Source organism: Cololabis saira, chromosome 21, assembly GCF_033807715.1.
Source record: "Cololabis saira isolate AMF1-May2022 chromosome 21, fColSai1.1, whole genome shotgun sequence".
Lineage (NCBI taxonomy): Eukaryota > Metazoa > Chordata > Actinopteri > Beloniformes > Belonidae > Cololabis > Cololabis saira.
In genome coordinates, this window is record NC_084607.1 from 20,497,027 (window position 1) to 20,513,313 (window position 16,287).

Consider the following 16,287-nt stretch of genomic DNA (forward strand, 5'->3'; position numbering starts at 1 on the left):
CATATACAACGCTCCGGTGAGGAGTGGGTTTTATGAACTTCATAAAGGTTTGGTTATTAGAGCATCACAGTGGAGATTGGCTGGGTGGCCTTTGAGTTTAACAGCGGGGGTCCTGAGTGCTTTGATGTGTAACATACAATTAAATCATTTTTTTTTAGAGATGGATGGAGCTACTCGAACCTTACAAAAAACCAAGCCGCTGTTATAGAAGTGATAACGTACTTTTTCTTTTTTGCACAAAAAAGGAGCTGAAATGGCAGCGATGCAAAAATAATGCACCCGTTTGATATCTTAAAAGTTCAGAGGTTAAGATTAACTTTTCAACTTCCATATGCTGCTCAAAATGTTCAGCGTTCGGTCTAAGAGGATCTTTTTTTTTTTATAATTTTCTACACTTGTGGAGTTTTTGGTGGAGATGGTGGCGTTTTGAGACGATGACACCTTCCTGACGAGAACTATGTCAGGAAAAATGCTGGATTCAATTCTTTTGATAGAAAAAATGTTGGACAACAATGTGTTCTTGTTCCTTTGGGGTTCAAAAGTTGTAAAAAATCCGACTTTACACTTCCTTTTTCAACAAAACACACACTGGAAATGCATCAGAACCATGTGCAATTCACGGGTTGTTTATTTGAAAATGGATTGAGGGAAGAAATTTGTAGCAACTCAAAAAAACAAAAACAACAACAACAAAACAACTTCATACTGGCATCAACTCGATCCGTGCTTCTTCATTGGTTGTCGGGATTCTCCAGGTGGATCCAGATGTTTGGCATGTTGGCAATCAAAGATGTCCATTGGTTTTTTGGCACCGTTTGCACATCAGAGCGGCGTGCTGAGGAGCTTACCAACTTGTTCCTACCCAGTCTGTAAGCTTGGCTTAGATGCTCTATGTACGGCCAGTACTTGTACAAATACAGATATTAGTAGCCTACACCCTCAACCAGCACAACTTTCTCTTCTTGATTCAAATGCAAGAAGTTGGACCAAATGCTACAATGATCTACACCATCCGACGTGGGTTGCTTGATTATCAGAACTTTACTTTCAGGGACTTTTTCATCAAAATCAGCAGATATACTTTAATATACATACAGCCTGGCTCCCTTTTTTTGTGTTTTCAATCTTCTCCCTGTTTGTGCAAGAGTTGTATGGGTACTCCAGCTATTTCCCACTGGCCAAAGTTTTCGGTTGAATGTTGAATTTAAACTGACCAGGTGTGTGTGAGCGTGAGTTGTAGTTGCTCTTGTTTGTCTCTGTAAGTTTGCGATGGACCAGCGACCTGTAAGGGGAATCGCCTGACTTTCTCCTGTGATGGTTTACCTAAAGTCCTCAAAACCAGGACTTTTTGCAGAGGTGTCAAAAGTATTCACATTCATTACTCAGGTAGAAGTATAGATACTAGAGTTCAAAAACACTCCTGTAGAAGTTGAAGTATCATCTCAAGTTTTTTACTTGAGTAAAAGTATAAAAGTACTGGTTTCAAAACTACTTAAAGTATAAAAGTAAAAGTAATGTAAGGGGGAAAAAGCCATTAAGGACAAAAGCCATTGAAAATTAATGCATCTTAGTATAATGTAAATATATGGCATGTTATCTTTTATCCTAACCTTTATTGGAATGTACATCCAAGTTTAGTTGCAGGAATCTGAGGGCAAAGGATGTAAGAACAAAACTGGACAAGAACATCTGAAACAACCACAACCTAATTCACTCTATCCGGATGGAGCAATTTAACTGGATAGTTTTTTTTAAAAGGCCGAAATGAAATAGAGTAATGAGGCTGTTTTTTAAAATGTAAGGAGTAAAAAGTACAGATAATTGTGTGAAAATGTAAGGAGTAAAAGTAAAAAGTCGTCTGAAAAATAATGACTCCAGTGAAGTATAGATAACCAAAATGTCTACTTAAGTAAGGTAACGAAGTATTTGTACTTCGTTACTTGACACCTCTGACTTTTTGTGATGTAGTAGTCTGAGGTAGAGCTCTTTTTTTACTATTTACTTTCTTTATACAATAAAAAAAAAATTAACTAACTGTTTTCTTTAAACTAAAAAAATGAAAGTGAAGAATGCCTTCATGAACGCTCCAAGACAGTTTCTAGTTTTCTACCAGTTAGCCAACTCATCCTTTCAGCTGCATCCGGACTAATTGTTAATACAATTGAACAAGTGCATCTTATGCTCTAAATTTGGGAAGGGATTTGAAGCTGCAGGTATTAGATAAATATTGAAAAGGAACAATTTTACACCGCACTTCATCAACTACACTTATTGAAAGTAGATAGGATCAAGAAAGTGTTATTTCAATAATAAGTAGTTTCTTTATGCACAATAATTATTGCTTTTGTGTTTTAGAGTGCTTAATGAATTGATATTATAAATGCTGTATGATCTATTGAAGAATAAATAAATGCTTCTCTGTAACCGTGATCCTGTAATAAAAGGGAGTGAACAACAATGACTCTGGCCACTAGGTGGCTCCCTGCACCAATCAGAAACAGCCCTCAAACATGGGTGCCTTACGCATACATCCGTTTTGGAGCAATCCTATTCCCTGGTCAAAATATCATTATTTGTAAGTGAGGTCAGTTGAAAGATGGTTTAGCAATCTGCCGTCAGTGGAGGGAAGACTGCTGTGAAGTAACCACGTCCCGCCACTAGATGGCAGCAGATCCAAACAAATGCGGGAGTTTAAACCATCCAAACTTGGATGGAGCTCATCTCTGATGTTATTTCCCTGCACTTTATTTTAGGGATGGGTCAGCTCCTTTTTTTATTTTATGGATTTATTTATATAGGCCTACCTGTGCTTGTTTTTTCCTGTGAGAGGAAAAAGGGGCAACTAGAGGAAGCAGTGCTGTGGAGGGAACTCCGCGTCTTCTCGGCATCCTGCAGAGCCGTGACGCAAGTCCCTCTCTGCTGCTGCACCGTATGAAAATATGAACGATCGGAGGCTTCTTGGGGTACGGGGATAATTCAGATGGTAAGGAGGGGGGTGTGGCGCGAGGTGCCCCCCACCCACCCCCTTCGTTCACCAAAACAATACACGCCCAGTCAGTCAGAGCCCGTGGATTTGCGGCGTTAAAGCGGAGTTGCGCCGAGGGCTGGATCACCGCAGCAGCGCCGCAGCGCCGCGCGTCTGCTCCGGTGCTCGGGCTCCAGGGGGCTTCAGGGGGCTCCAGGGGGCTCCAGGCCGGCCACACGTCCTCCTGCTCCGGTGTTAGGGCTCCAGGGGGCTCCAGGCCGGCCAGACGTGCTCCTGCTCCTCCCCACGTCCCCTCCGCAGGCTCCGGGCTGCGGATACAGGCGCTCCCCGCCGGGGGGGAATCGCGTCGCATTACGCACATTCAGAGGAGCCTGTATGCGGATGGAGATGCCATAATTACGGTAAGATTAAAGGTGCATTTGCTTGGCTTTTTTCCCCCCGTCCTCGCCAGCCTTGGCAACACATTCAAGAACAGTCACACATGAAGGACTAAAGCCTTAATTATGGTACCGCGTTAAATCGACGCACGTACCCTACGCCGTAGCCTCTGCGTTGGTGTAACGCGGAACCAAAAATCAGCCTAAGCCTAGAAAACGGGGAGACAAAGAGGCGCAAAACATCCGTACCTTCACATTTATATATATATAGATTGATAGAAAGAGATAAAAACAGCACAGACAGACTGAAGACACCTGTCAGTATGCTCCACATTACCTTTTTGAAATATGTATTACCAGTACTCGAGTTGTGAAAAAAAAACAGGGGGGATGGTGGATTTTATCATATGGGGACCGATAATTTGTGCTGATTACAAATAATATAATATATTACAAATAATAGCACTGACCAAAACACCTGCAGAAATACTGCAGGAATGACATAGCAGCAGTTAAATGCAGCCTTCTGTAAGCTTTAAATATCCACTGGGCTTACATCAAATACATCAAAACACTACAATAAAAAACTGTTTTCTGAACTTATCAATATGACTCTGTCCTTCACAGGATAAGTAAAATGGATCACTGCAAAAACTCAAAATCTTAACAAGAATATTTGTCTTATTTCAATTTAAAATGTCTAATTTTAGTAAAAAAAAATCTCATTACACTTAAAACAAGACTCATCACTGGAAAAAACAACAATTTTCACCTGTTTCAAGTAGATTTTCACTTGAAATAAGTAGAAAAATCTGCCAGTGGAACAAGATTTTTTTGCTTGTAATAAGAAGATAAATCTTGTCCCACTGGCAGATGTACTTATTTGAAGTGAAAATTTACTTGAAACAGGTGAAAATTGTCAAATAAGTTATTTTTCTGGTGTTATTTGAAATAGCAATACCACATTCATTGATGAAATGACATAAGGGATGGAAAGGAGGGATGGCAGTTTTACAAGGGGGATGATTTTGACCCTTTTTATTTCAGGGGGGATGCCATCCCCCCTCATCCCCCCTCAACTCCAGTACTGTGTATTACAGATTTCTAAGCCTTAGTATATGTTTCAGCTGTGCTAGTTACTTCACCGTGGGTTTATTGGTGGAAGCTGCAGGTGACTGATGCATCCAGGGATGCCTATTATCCATGCAGCCTGCTGTGACAGGTCTGCATGGGCTGCTCGGTCCTCTCCCCTCCTCTAGCCCTTCCTGTCAGCAGCAGGCCACAGCACAGCAGCCACACAAGAAGAGACAGATCACTGATACTTTCACTTCAGGCCTGTGTGACTGCTCAGATCATTGGGAACAGTCTCTGCTGTGTGTCCTCCTGTGAACTGGGTCCTTAGAGGAACGTAGTGGGACTTTTAGAGAGGGTGATCATGGAAATAAACTGTTAGATACTCATTGATGTATATCTAAGCATCTTTTCAATCCTCTGCAAAGCACACAAGGGCTGAAAGTAATTACAGTTATGTCGGTCAGACTGATAATGTTGCCATTGATACATTTTAATTATGTAATTTTCACTCCCTGTGCAGAGACTTCTGCAGATAATCTTTCTCTCTGTCCTCACAGGCTCGTTGGCATCCATGCCCGGGCTGTGTCTGCATGTGTCAGTGCAGATTGTGTTGCAACAGAACATTGAATGCCTTTAAAATCTCAAGGTAAGACACCTCACTCCCTCCTCCACCTCCTTCTGTTCCTCCTCATTCAACCTTCTGTATACAAATGCTTGTATGTGGAAAGTGCAAGTGTTGGAACTGATCCATGGCCTTGAACGTCAGCTCCTGGCCTCACCTTTCCTGTGTGGATTTGTATGCGCACATGCTACAGTTATGGCTGCTTTTAACGAAACATGTCCACGTTCAATGCTCAGAGCTGATGTGAGTCTCCGGATTCAGTCAGTTTGTCAACAGGTCGAAAGCGAACACTGTCTCCCCGAAATTTAATTAGACAAATTGTTCTGAGGGCAGAAGCAAACAGTGGCAGCTGAATGAGCTATTGTTGTCGGGGAAAGGTGGTGCAATGGCCCCACCTGGACCTCTGTAACCCTGCAGATCCACAGAAGTGTGCATAATTACAACATGAGCAAAACACAGGTTAGCACTTTGGTGTGTGGAGGTAAATCGGCGCATGGAATGGGACGCATCTGTGTTTTTTAAACTGCTTGTCTTTGAGTGCTGCAGGCTGTGAACTTTCAGGTTAAACTGCAGTTCACATGTTGTTCAGAGCTGAAATAGATTTAGCTCAAGGATGTCTGGTAGGTCAGTACTTGACTCTAATGTTGCCTCGAGGTGTTCCCTCTAAGTGACAGGGGCCACAGGGTCAACGGTGTCACAAGATGTGCTTTTAGCATCTGGGGAAAGGGGCCTCAACAAGACATATTGTTGTAGGGTTTGTAATAATATGTATTTGAGGAAGCTGCTGCAGAGACAGCCTCTGTAGCTTGTTATCCGTTAGGAGTACTCCTTCTCTGGCGGGATATCAGCTCATGCAAAACTATCATAAAACTATATTTAAATGCAGAGTAGTTCTGTTTTCCATCCAGTTTCAAAAGGTGATGGTGTGCTTATTTACTTGTAATCAAAGTCATTCTTATGATGCCTTTCATTGTCTTTCACATTTTCTTCTCAGGAAAAGGTATTTTAGTTATTTGACTGATGTTGCTACTGTTAGTCAAATGTTCAAGTTCTTTGTTAAGTGCAGCGTATGTGGACTGTTTGTATTCATTTGTAGCAACAATAACCTTAGTACCAGTCTTCCGAAAAAAAAAAAAAAAGTATGGCCTGACATTTTGTTGTGACACCTTGGAAATTATGCAAAAACCACTTTTGTGCACACATTTAGTGCATATCAATGATAATTTACTTTTCCCAAGACAACCACTTCTCTCACTTGTGTGCTGCTTGTCTTGGCCAGAACAGTATTGGAAAACAGATTTCTAAACCTCACAAGTGTCTAATTCTTGGTTTTATTTATATATATATATTTATATATATATATATATATGATACATCTATGTATATATATATGATACATCTATGACAGATATTGATTGTATCCACACCTAAGAGTCACATACACTCAGTAGTATTGGGGTCTCAGTTCAACACCATAGCTGGTCCAAGTTTGCTTTCACACTGAGGTTTGTCAAATGAACCAAACCTTCTGAATAATAAATTCCCCTCCTCACCTGTGGTGGCACTGCGTCTAGAACTACTGTAGAAGACAAGACAAACAATTAAATAAAAAATCTCTGCATCTGTTAGTTATTGCATTGCAACTTAGCCACTAGTTAGTTTGCAAACTTCATTGTTCATGTGAGAGCTTACCAGCAATTGTGATATATTTTTTTCCGAACATACGTCTATGAGACCTTTTACCTCATCCTCACTGCACATCTGACCGCAAGACATTTCTCTCGGCGAACGCGCTACAAGCACTTTGTTTAGGTTATGTTTACTCACAATGCCCCGTGTTGTATCCCTCTTCCTGGATTTGGTTCACTTGAAGCAGCCGTTTAAAGTGGACGGGTCTGGTGTGAATGCGTTCTTCATCTAGTTCAGGATTCTGCATAATACAGCCAGCCTTTCTTGAGTTTTTGAGATAATTGTTAAGTTTGAGTTGTCATTAAACTGTTTAAGTCAGTTCAAACTTTATGGATAGCCCTCTATACATCTTATTGGATTTTCTGCTCCTCCTGGCAGAACTGATGGAGTTGTTTGTGGATCCTCTTTCTCTCGTTTGGCATTTCAGTGTTCTTTACTAATTTTCTATAAGACTGAGATCTTGGCCCCTCCAGTACCGTCACTTTGTTGTCTGTAACCCACTTTTCAACCCATTTAGAGGTGTGCTTGAGGTCATTGTCCATTTGGGAGACCTATCCACACCCCAAGCTTTAATGTCACCAGATTAATCTCATTCCCAGCCACATAGTGAATTACTAGGAGACCTTTGGCCCAGCCACCAGGGGGTCGCAAGCCAGTGTTCTTATAGTGCTGAGCCCAAACCCCAAATATATGTGGATGGCTGGGTTCCTAAAGTGATCCTAAAAGGAAAAAAACATAAAGAAGTTGCTTGCGTTCTTGAAGTCATTCACCATTTAGGAGACCCATTCACCCCCAAGCTTGAACTATTTACTGACGTCTGGAAGTTGTTGCTTAAATCTATCCACATAATCATCTTTCTTTATATATGTTGTGAAGTGCACCAGTCATTCAGCAGAGGACGATACTACCACTTCCATACTTTGATACAACATCTTAAGGATCCAGCCAGAGTGCAGCTTTGTTGATGCTTTGGTGTCATAGCTGACTGGGAACAAAATGAGGCCGGCTGTCAAAGTATTAGATGTCCATTTTCCTCTGTCACCAGTGTATGTGTGGTATAAGATTTGGTGATAAACACTGCAGGGTTTTGTGGCTTCTTACTTTGAATTTCTGTGCAAGATAACTGACATGCAGCACAATTTTTTGCATGAATGCTTACAACAGTCTCACTGACAACAGCAGCAGCCAAAGGAGTAGCTGTCGGCGCTCTCGTAGTGTCATCGTGCCGAGGTCAGCTGAAGAGCGCTAATGGCACCACCATGACCAGCGTGTTTATATGTTTCGTATAAATGTTATTCTCTCACTTTTCTGCACTATGATATGAAATATGTACGCGCTCCAAGCTGAGCTGTCCATTCATTCTGAAGAAGATGCATCTGTTTACGCTAAAGACGGAGGGAGGGAGTAAAGGCTGCCTCTCTTCTAATGCGTCTATCACAGGAAATAAGAAGTTACAACGTTGGAGAGGAAGGAGGAAGTATGAGTAGTTTAGATTGCAAACAGAGATCTCTCCGGCACACAGACTACACATTTACAAGCAAGACAGAAATACTAGCATACAAGATAAATGCAGGGCAGAGTAGGACTGTAGACGCAAACCTCCTTTTTACCTTCACCAACTCTATATATTATGAATATATATTAGGACATAGCCTCCCTGGAAACAAGAAAGCATAGACCTCAAATGGTGTTCAAAAAATGTTTGTTACTTTACGTTGGCTGTTGTAGTTTAACACGACTCAGTCCAGCTTTGCAAATACTTATCATAGAGATTAGAGAGACTTTTCCAAGAAGAAACCTGGATTCAGATGTTAACGGGTGATTCAGCGAGGATGAGAAATAATTTTCACACATTTAGAATCATCTCCACTTGTCCTATTCTCCCGACATCAATACAGGTTGTTGGAGACAAAGATGATGCTAATCAAATTGGAAATCAGTGTTTGTGACGTTTCATCAACTTTTTGAAAGAACGCGATCGTGTGTGTATGTGTGTGTGTGAGAGCATGGAATCAGGGATAAAGGAGGTCCAACAGAGTATTTAGAGCTGGTGACATTTGTTGACCACTAGTTGGAACAAATGAGAGACATTCAGCTCGGTAGTTCCAAGCTTTAAGAGTGGTCTGTGTGAGACTTCTCCCTCTCATGAGCTTATGGACTTATACTTGAGCAGCATGTACTTGTTTCTGTCTTTGGTACTTTTCCTCTTGCCTCTTTCATTTGTCATGTGTTTGTACATCTAGTTACCCTGACACTTCCTGGGTGTTTGTCTCTCTGCCACGTCCCATTGCAGAAGCGTGCTCCGCAGTGGGACAGGGTTTTTCTATAGTTCCCTCTAGAGGAGGGACGTCTCGGCCAAGGCACGAGACGTAACAGGGGATGTTGTGTAGCTAATTCTTATTAATTTATTGTCATTTTGCACTTTGGGGATTATCTTAATTTGTATTATTTAGGTTTTGAGTAGTCATAGGAAATGTATTTAAGGTTGTCCTATTTTGCTGAACTGCTTTATTTGGCTATGTCTGTTATGTGTAACTGTTGGTAGCGAGCATCCGTCTGTTGAAGGTCGCTGCCCAACCAAAGCAGTTTGGGTGGGGCCATAAAGGAGGGCAGCTCGCTGCTCACAGAGACGGTCCTGTGGGTGCAAGGAGCAGGCGCTCTCCTGGCCTCTGCTGTTAGGCTGATGGTTTGGCACTGTTGAAAGTAGTTGGAAAATAAAAGAGAAAAAGCAATTTTCTGAGTTGCAAACCACCTTTTCATCACTCCTTTTTCCACCTGGAACTCCAAGCCCACATACAGGCGGCGCTGCTTGGAAAAGCATTATATACCGGACAATATCATTACAATTATGCATTTTCAAAATCTTTAGTAATTTTATAATAATAACAATAATAATGACACATTTTATTTGCACCTTTCAAGATACTCAATGTCACTGTACAAATAAAAGCAGGTGAGAGTTTATTTTAGATTAGAATTATGTCACAAATGTAAACGAAAAGTCACCAAAAAAACCCAGGTGTTCTTTTCATAGCCACATTGGGTTACTGAACTGATGCCGTTTAACTTATTAGGTCCTGAACTGTTGCAGAAAAACCTGAAACATGATGCTGAAAAATCTTTTAATCAAAAATTGGCTTCAAATGATTTGCACATCATTTTTGGGTGATGTTATGGCTCATTTACCATGAGGGAGGCATGACGGCCCACAGTGTATCTAACTTTTATAGGAATTTATTTGTCATGTGTCTAAAGTGAGAATGGAGCTTTTCTCCTGCTGATACATCACCATCCTCATTATTTTAAGGACTGAAAGAAATCTATGACAAAGTGACAAGAATAACCAGTTATTTCTTGTAACTAATATACAAATCTGTTGCTGTGCTGATGCCGTTCTGCGCCTGGACTGACAAGATTCTTTGAATCTTGTAATGATGTTGTTCATTCAGTAAGAGCTGATATTCCGTGTAAGAAAGCCTATGGGTAAATATGATATACAAACATAAATGAAAATATAAAGATTCCATTTTTTGAATGTCCTGAAGACTTGCAGCAAAAATACAGACTGAACCATGAATGATAATTTCAAATGCTCCGTATAAAAGCTCCTTCTTCCTTTTCTTACAGACCCCCTCGCTTTTATGCTTTTCAGTAACAGATCAGATATTGTGTGTCAGTGTTTAAACCAATGATACTTTCTTTACATGTGGTATAAAATTATTATTTTTCACTCTGTTGCCTCTGACATCCTCATGATTTGTAATTGGATGAATTATAACTAAAACCAACTGCAACTATTTCTTGGGCATCAGCAGCTATTACGCATTTCATGAAATGCTTAATAGAAATGGAAGCAAGCTTATTTTGATCTATAATCTGTCAAACTGGGTTAAGCAGCCAGAGACAATTAATTCTGACACAAATCTATTATTTTGTGAAGTGGAACATTAAATAAAATGAGTTTAATGTTCAAAATACGCTGCTTCTAAGAATGTAAATTGTCTCGTTTTTATCTCAGCACTGAGAGAGAAAATTGGAGTTAATGTCTGAAGTCGTCAGCAGAAACTGCATCATTGTTGACAGACTTTATTTGAGTTTGTTAATTGATTAAAGGAGCTTGAGGCTCCTTTTAAGAAATGAGACTCTCTAGCGCCACCCTTCACCACGACGGCCGTTGGGGGTACTGCAGCCAACAGTGAAGCCGGCACGGGAGAACGGGGAGAACGTGCATGCAGCGTCATGTGACGTCACATCCACAGCCCAGCGCGGGAAATTCGGGACCGAATTGCAGCACATTTTGCAGCACACAGCCTGTTCAAGGCAAAGGAGAGATACACTAGAGGGCTCATTCTTTTGGGTTTGGAACGCTTCATCTGACATTATTACTAGAAAACTTAAAATGTATACAGATTTTTTTCATAAATCTTGCCACAATCCGGCCTCAAGCTCCTTTAAGCTGTCTTACATGTTTGAGTACCGGTACTTGTTTCCAGAGGTAGCAAAATGATGCACAAACATGCTTTTCTCCATCTTCCACCCATCTGAAACAGGTCTTTACAGCCGAGATTGCGGTTTCGTCATTCTTTTTCAAAACACCCACTCTTCCTACACACACACATACACACACACACACACACACACACACACACACACACACACACACACACACGCTGCAGATCTTTTACTGAAAAAAGCGTGCTCACAAACACTCCACACACTCCAAGGAGGCCACTGCCATGTAGTGTGGAGGAGCTGGACTGCCAAACACACAAACACTGGCACAAGGACAAGTGTGGAGTAAGATCAAAGCATCCCTGTTGGCATGGCGACCTGCGGATCATCTGCACGTGGGGTCTGATGCTGGTGCCGGATCTTGGCGTCGTGAGGAAGGAAGAGAAACCGATTTGATCCAACACGGTTGTGTGAGTGCCTTTCATCTACCAGGCTTTGGTTTTATTGTTGTTTCATTCTTCCTCTAAGAGAGCGGCATGATTCAGAACGGTGATACTGACAATCAAACCGCCCCTCGGTGTCTGCTCGGAGCTCTGCTGGAGCTCATCACACTGCAGCCTGTGTAGCCTGGAGCAGGGCCGTGTCAAGCTCTTACTGTTTATCCCTTTGTATTTGGAGTTTGAGAACAAACATGTTGCTGTTTCACAAATATACTGGTTCACAAGGCATATTCACACTTCAAATATTAATACTGTAATAGTGTTGTCTTCAAGTGAAATGATGGTTTCGTCCAGAATCTTGCTAAATTTTCTGTGTGCAGGGGGCAGTGGGAGGGGGAGGCCAAACACAGGGCTCACTGGATTCTTTCAAATAAATAAGAAAGCATCTTAAAATAAGTTTAAATTTTACTCCTGGGATTTCAATTTTAATTTAAAAAAGGAGTCTTGTTCATTTCTCTTGTTTTGTTTGGTTTGAGTTTTGGTTTACTGCCACTCTTTAGCTTGTTGACTTCTGCTTTTCATTTAGATTCATTTCCTTTATTTTTGTTATTTATGTTTTACTCTTGATTGTCTACACCTGTGTCTCCCCATCTACTTCTTGTTTCGTTCCTTATTTATTTTCTTTCTTGTTTCCTTTGATTTCCTGTCCTATGCAGTCCTCTTTGTTCTAAGATCTTTAGCTGTAAGTGAAGAGCTTTAACTTATACTCCTGACTAACTACACTTTGGGCTTACTACTCATCACTTTGGACAAAAATTTAAAGTGAATGTAAAAATAATGTTAAAATCCAACTGCAATGTCATCCAAGGGGTTGGGATACAAGGTTATTTCAGTATTGGGGGAACTGTAAGGCTTTAAGAGTAAACTATATAGTGTGTGTGTGTGTGTGTGTGTGTGTGTGTGTGTGTGTGTGTGTGTGTGTGTGTGTGTGTGTGTGTGTGTGTGTGTGTGTGTGTGTGTGTGTGTGTGTGCGTGCGTGCGTGCGTGTGTGTGTGTGAGAGACAGATACCACTGCAACACCATTTTCATGATGTGCTGAATGATTTCATCCTCTGCGTGGAGTTTGTTTTCATCCTCCCACATCTTTTGTGCCTTTCCACATTGCTATTTCACACAGGACTCTTTTTGCCTCTGTTACTGTTTCCTAAATCAGAACAGAGCCAGAATTAAGTTTTACCCCGCTCTGCTTTCGTGCGTTTCACACAGCACAGAGGAGCAGAATAAAGGTACTACAGGGCATAAAGAACAAGCTGTGTGAATAGGGCACTAGCTAAATAAGACGAGTATCCATGCATGACAAGGCAAGATTTCAACATAGCCTAATCATAATGTGTGGCTAATGCTTCTATATTGGATCAACTGAGATGTCCATTGGAACTGACTAACGCGTTGGGTCGGAGTGCAGCCATGTTGCTTGAGAAAGCCTACGGGGACACGCTCGTGGTATGTCAATCAAAGTTAGCTTCTTCAACCGATCCCCACCAAAATACTGTATCACCGGAGCTGCCGGCAGACGTTACAGCAAATTATACCGTTTAACATATTCTTGGCAGTGAAATAAGAAACATGTTGCTTTTAGACGACACTGGGTTAATACAAACAGGTGGTTGCTTCGCTAGGTGCAATAGCATGATATATCCAGATGAGGAAGTGATAACGGCATGGAAGAGTGGGACCAGTATTCCCTGTCCAGATTAGCAGAGCATTAAAAAAGGTGCATTGTGTGTTTACTTGCTCATTGCTGTTATGTAACTCTATATTCTGTGTGGGGGAAAAAGCATCCTCCAAAGTCTGTGCCAATCACAATTTCTGTAGCTCAACCTGCTTCAGGTGCTCTACAGTCGTTAACCTGCTCCTTCAGATTGACCTTCCGTTATGGTTATGGGTTTGTGTTTGTGCCTCACTGGTCTTCATGTGTCCACGGAGCCCATGTCTGTATTTGTGAGTGGAAGTGCACACATAAAACTCAGTTTAGCGTGTGTATTCACGTCTCGGTTTTTAGTGACAGTCAATTGCTTCCTCAGCCTCTCTTTCTCTCTCCTCTGTCTCACCCGATTTATTCTTACTGCCGTTGCCCTCCCCTGTTGCTAGAGCACTTGAGATGCTTTCTGTTTACCTCACGCTCCATTTTTCACAAACTTGCTTCACTGAGAATGTCTGATTTAATTTCTTACACTTGTTTAATTTTTCTTATCTATAAACTGGATTTTTTGTTGTTGGTGGTGGTGGAAAGCAGAGGAGAGCCAGTTTTCAACATGTTCAAATGCCTGCACATTAAGTAATTTTCACCACGTCTGACTTTAAAAGATAAACATCTCAACAGCAGACACAGTTTTTGAGTTACTGGTATGGTGACAAAAAATGCCTCTTATTTTAAGTATGAAAATGGCAAATATTGTGTTGAATTTGTATGTCAGTTTATGGAAGTCATGTTTCAGGACAAACTAATTTGTAACTCTTTGCTCATTTCCTGGCACCTTTTGTTGCTCAAGAAAGCATCCGTTTCAAAAACAGCCATAGTTTTGTGCACACAATCGAAGCCTGATAACGCATGACTGGTCAGTATAACTCAGATGACAAAAGATCTTAAAATAGAAACCAGGCCTTCTCAAGTACCATTAAAAAATTAAAAAATAAAATTTTCCCAGGTTAAAATATTCACCAGAGTCCAGAGGTTTCTCCACTTCCATCAGATACATAAAGAGAATTCGGGTCTATGTGTTTTTTAAGAGGCTGAAATTGTAAAATATGTTTAAAACACAGCTTTGGATATTATAGATATCACGAGTTCTCTGAAGAATTGGCTGAACTCGTTGGTTTTCAGCACTTCATTCTGCTAAGAGGGCTCAGACATGATATGCTGAAGGCGGCGAAAACTGTTGACCATAAATTTCCATCTCTCCCGCCAGTATGTCTCCTCTACTCTGCTCCCTCTTATGGTTTTTCCTTCCTGTACCCGGTTGTGAAAATGTGTAGGTTTTAATGAAGTTATTTTCAGGTGTAGACTCAGACTTCATGTGGGAAAGTATGTTAGACACTTGGATACATTTCCAGATCACAGTGAAATAATTGAATCCTCAGGTTTGTCTGTCCCTCTGTTGTTGTTTTTTTTTTTTTGCTGCTGTATTTAATTGTCCTCTATGTTTACGGTATCTTGCTGCTTTACTGTTAGCACATCCTCTTATATTATTATTTTACCGTGCTGCTTTTAACCTCCTTCCCGTTCTCTTTGGTCCCCCTGGGGCTCGGGCTTTAGCTGATTAGAGTGGCCTTGCTTGCTTTGATTGACTGTATGAGTCTCCTCTCCTCTCCTCCTCTCATCTCCTCTCCTCTAATCATTCATAGCAGACCGAAAAAACAAACATAAGGCTTTTAAGGACAATGGTACTCAAAACGTTGGGCGTGTCAGCAAAACCTGTATGTTACAATGAAGTCAGACTAAAGGGCAATGCTTTCATTGATGTACCATAAATTTTTCAGACCTAGGACATGTTAGTCAATAATACAGCATGAAATAAGTCCAACGAATGTTAAGTTTTAATCATGCAAAATATACTAAACAACTCAAAAAGCACCGGGGGAAACTCAAAATGAAATACCTGAGAATATATCTAGGTATGTTCTATGAACTGCTCCGTTGTTTTAGCTGTGAGAGCAGATTTATTCATCTGAAGTCCTCATTTGCATTGATTCAGTGCGCAATGACGCGTCTCATTTGTCTCTCGGATGCTCCCTGCTCACCCTGTCAACCTTCACAGTGTTTTAATTTGTCCTTCAGGCTTTGAGGATAACAATAGCCGCCACCATCTCCATGGCCCGGTCTGCCCAGCTCATTTGTTTCCTCCCTCTGCTTCCCCGTCCATTACCTACACACATCTTTGTCAGTTTCTGTGTTTGTTTCCTGTCCTTTGCTGCCATTCTGACAGGTTTGAAGAGAGTACAAAAGCATGTGTGAAAAGTCACGTGGTGCTTCTACAAACCTTCTTTGCCTTTTTCTTCTTTCTTTTTGTTGCTCTTTTCTGTCCCGTTAACTGTCATGGTAGAGGGAAAAGCCCAAATATATCCAAAATGACACACATTTAAACTCATGGTGACACAACCTTAGCCAACGGTGTGCTGGGAAAGTCCACACTGTTATTCCATCTCAGCTAAGGGCCGTCTCTGGAGATGCAGTGCCAAGCAGAGAGCCCCAAGGGGGTGCTGAGGCTTTCTCCGAAATGCAAGCAATCATAGAAGCTAACTGCTGCTTTCATCCTCCCCTTCTTCTTCCATTAACTGACCATTTTTATCAACAGCCCAAAAGCCTGAAAGCTGAGAAAGCCTGAAAGAGAGGCCGTGTGCAGAGTTGTGCAAACAGCATGTTTGCCAGTGTGTGTTTGTTGTCTGACTCTTTGGTTATGCTAGCCAAGTATAACGGACTCTTTGTGGAAGAACAGATCACAGAAACTTCTTAACCACACAGACTCATTTAGCGAAATCATTGCATGGTGAGTGACTTTGCCAACGCTGTGTTTAGCCTTCGCAACAGATACCTTACTTGTTTTTGCATGTGATTATGAGGCCTCAGGGGAAGGTGTGAAATAGTTA

At 41.2% G+C, this 16,287-nt stretch overlaps 1 protein-coding gene across 2 annotated transcripts in view; it reads left to right on the forward strand.

Moving 5' to 3' along the window:
- Window positions 1-2,921: 2,921 nt before the first annotated feature.
- Window positions 2,922-16,287, forward strand: part of LOC133421937 (testis-expressed protein 2-like) — a 34,982-nt gene continuing 21,616 nt past the window's right edge. Inside the window, exons 1-2 of one of the 2 annotated variants that reach the window (XM_061711742.1) lie at window positions 2,922-3,387; window positions 4,995-5,083. The gene's annotated coding sequence lies outside the window, so the exon portion shown is untranslated. Of the gene's footprint in view, window positions 3,388-4,994; window positions 5,084-11,558; window positions 11,671-16,287 lie in introns of those variants that run through there. The other variant, XM_061711743.1, reaches the window with a different exon arrangement.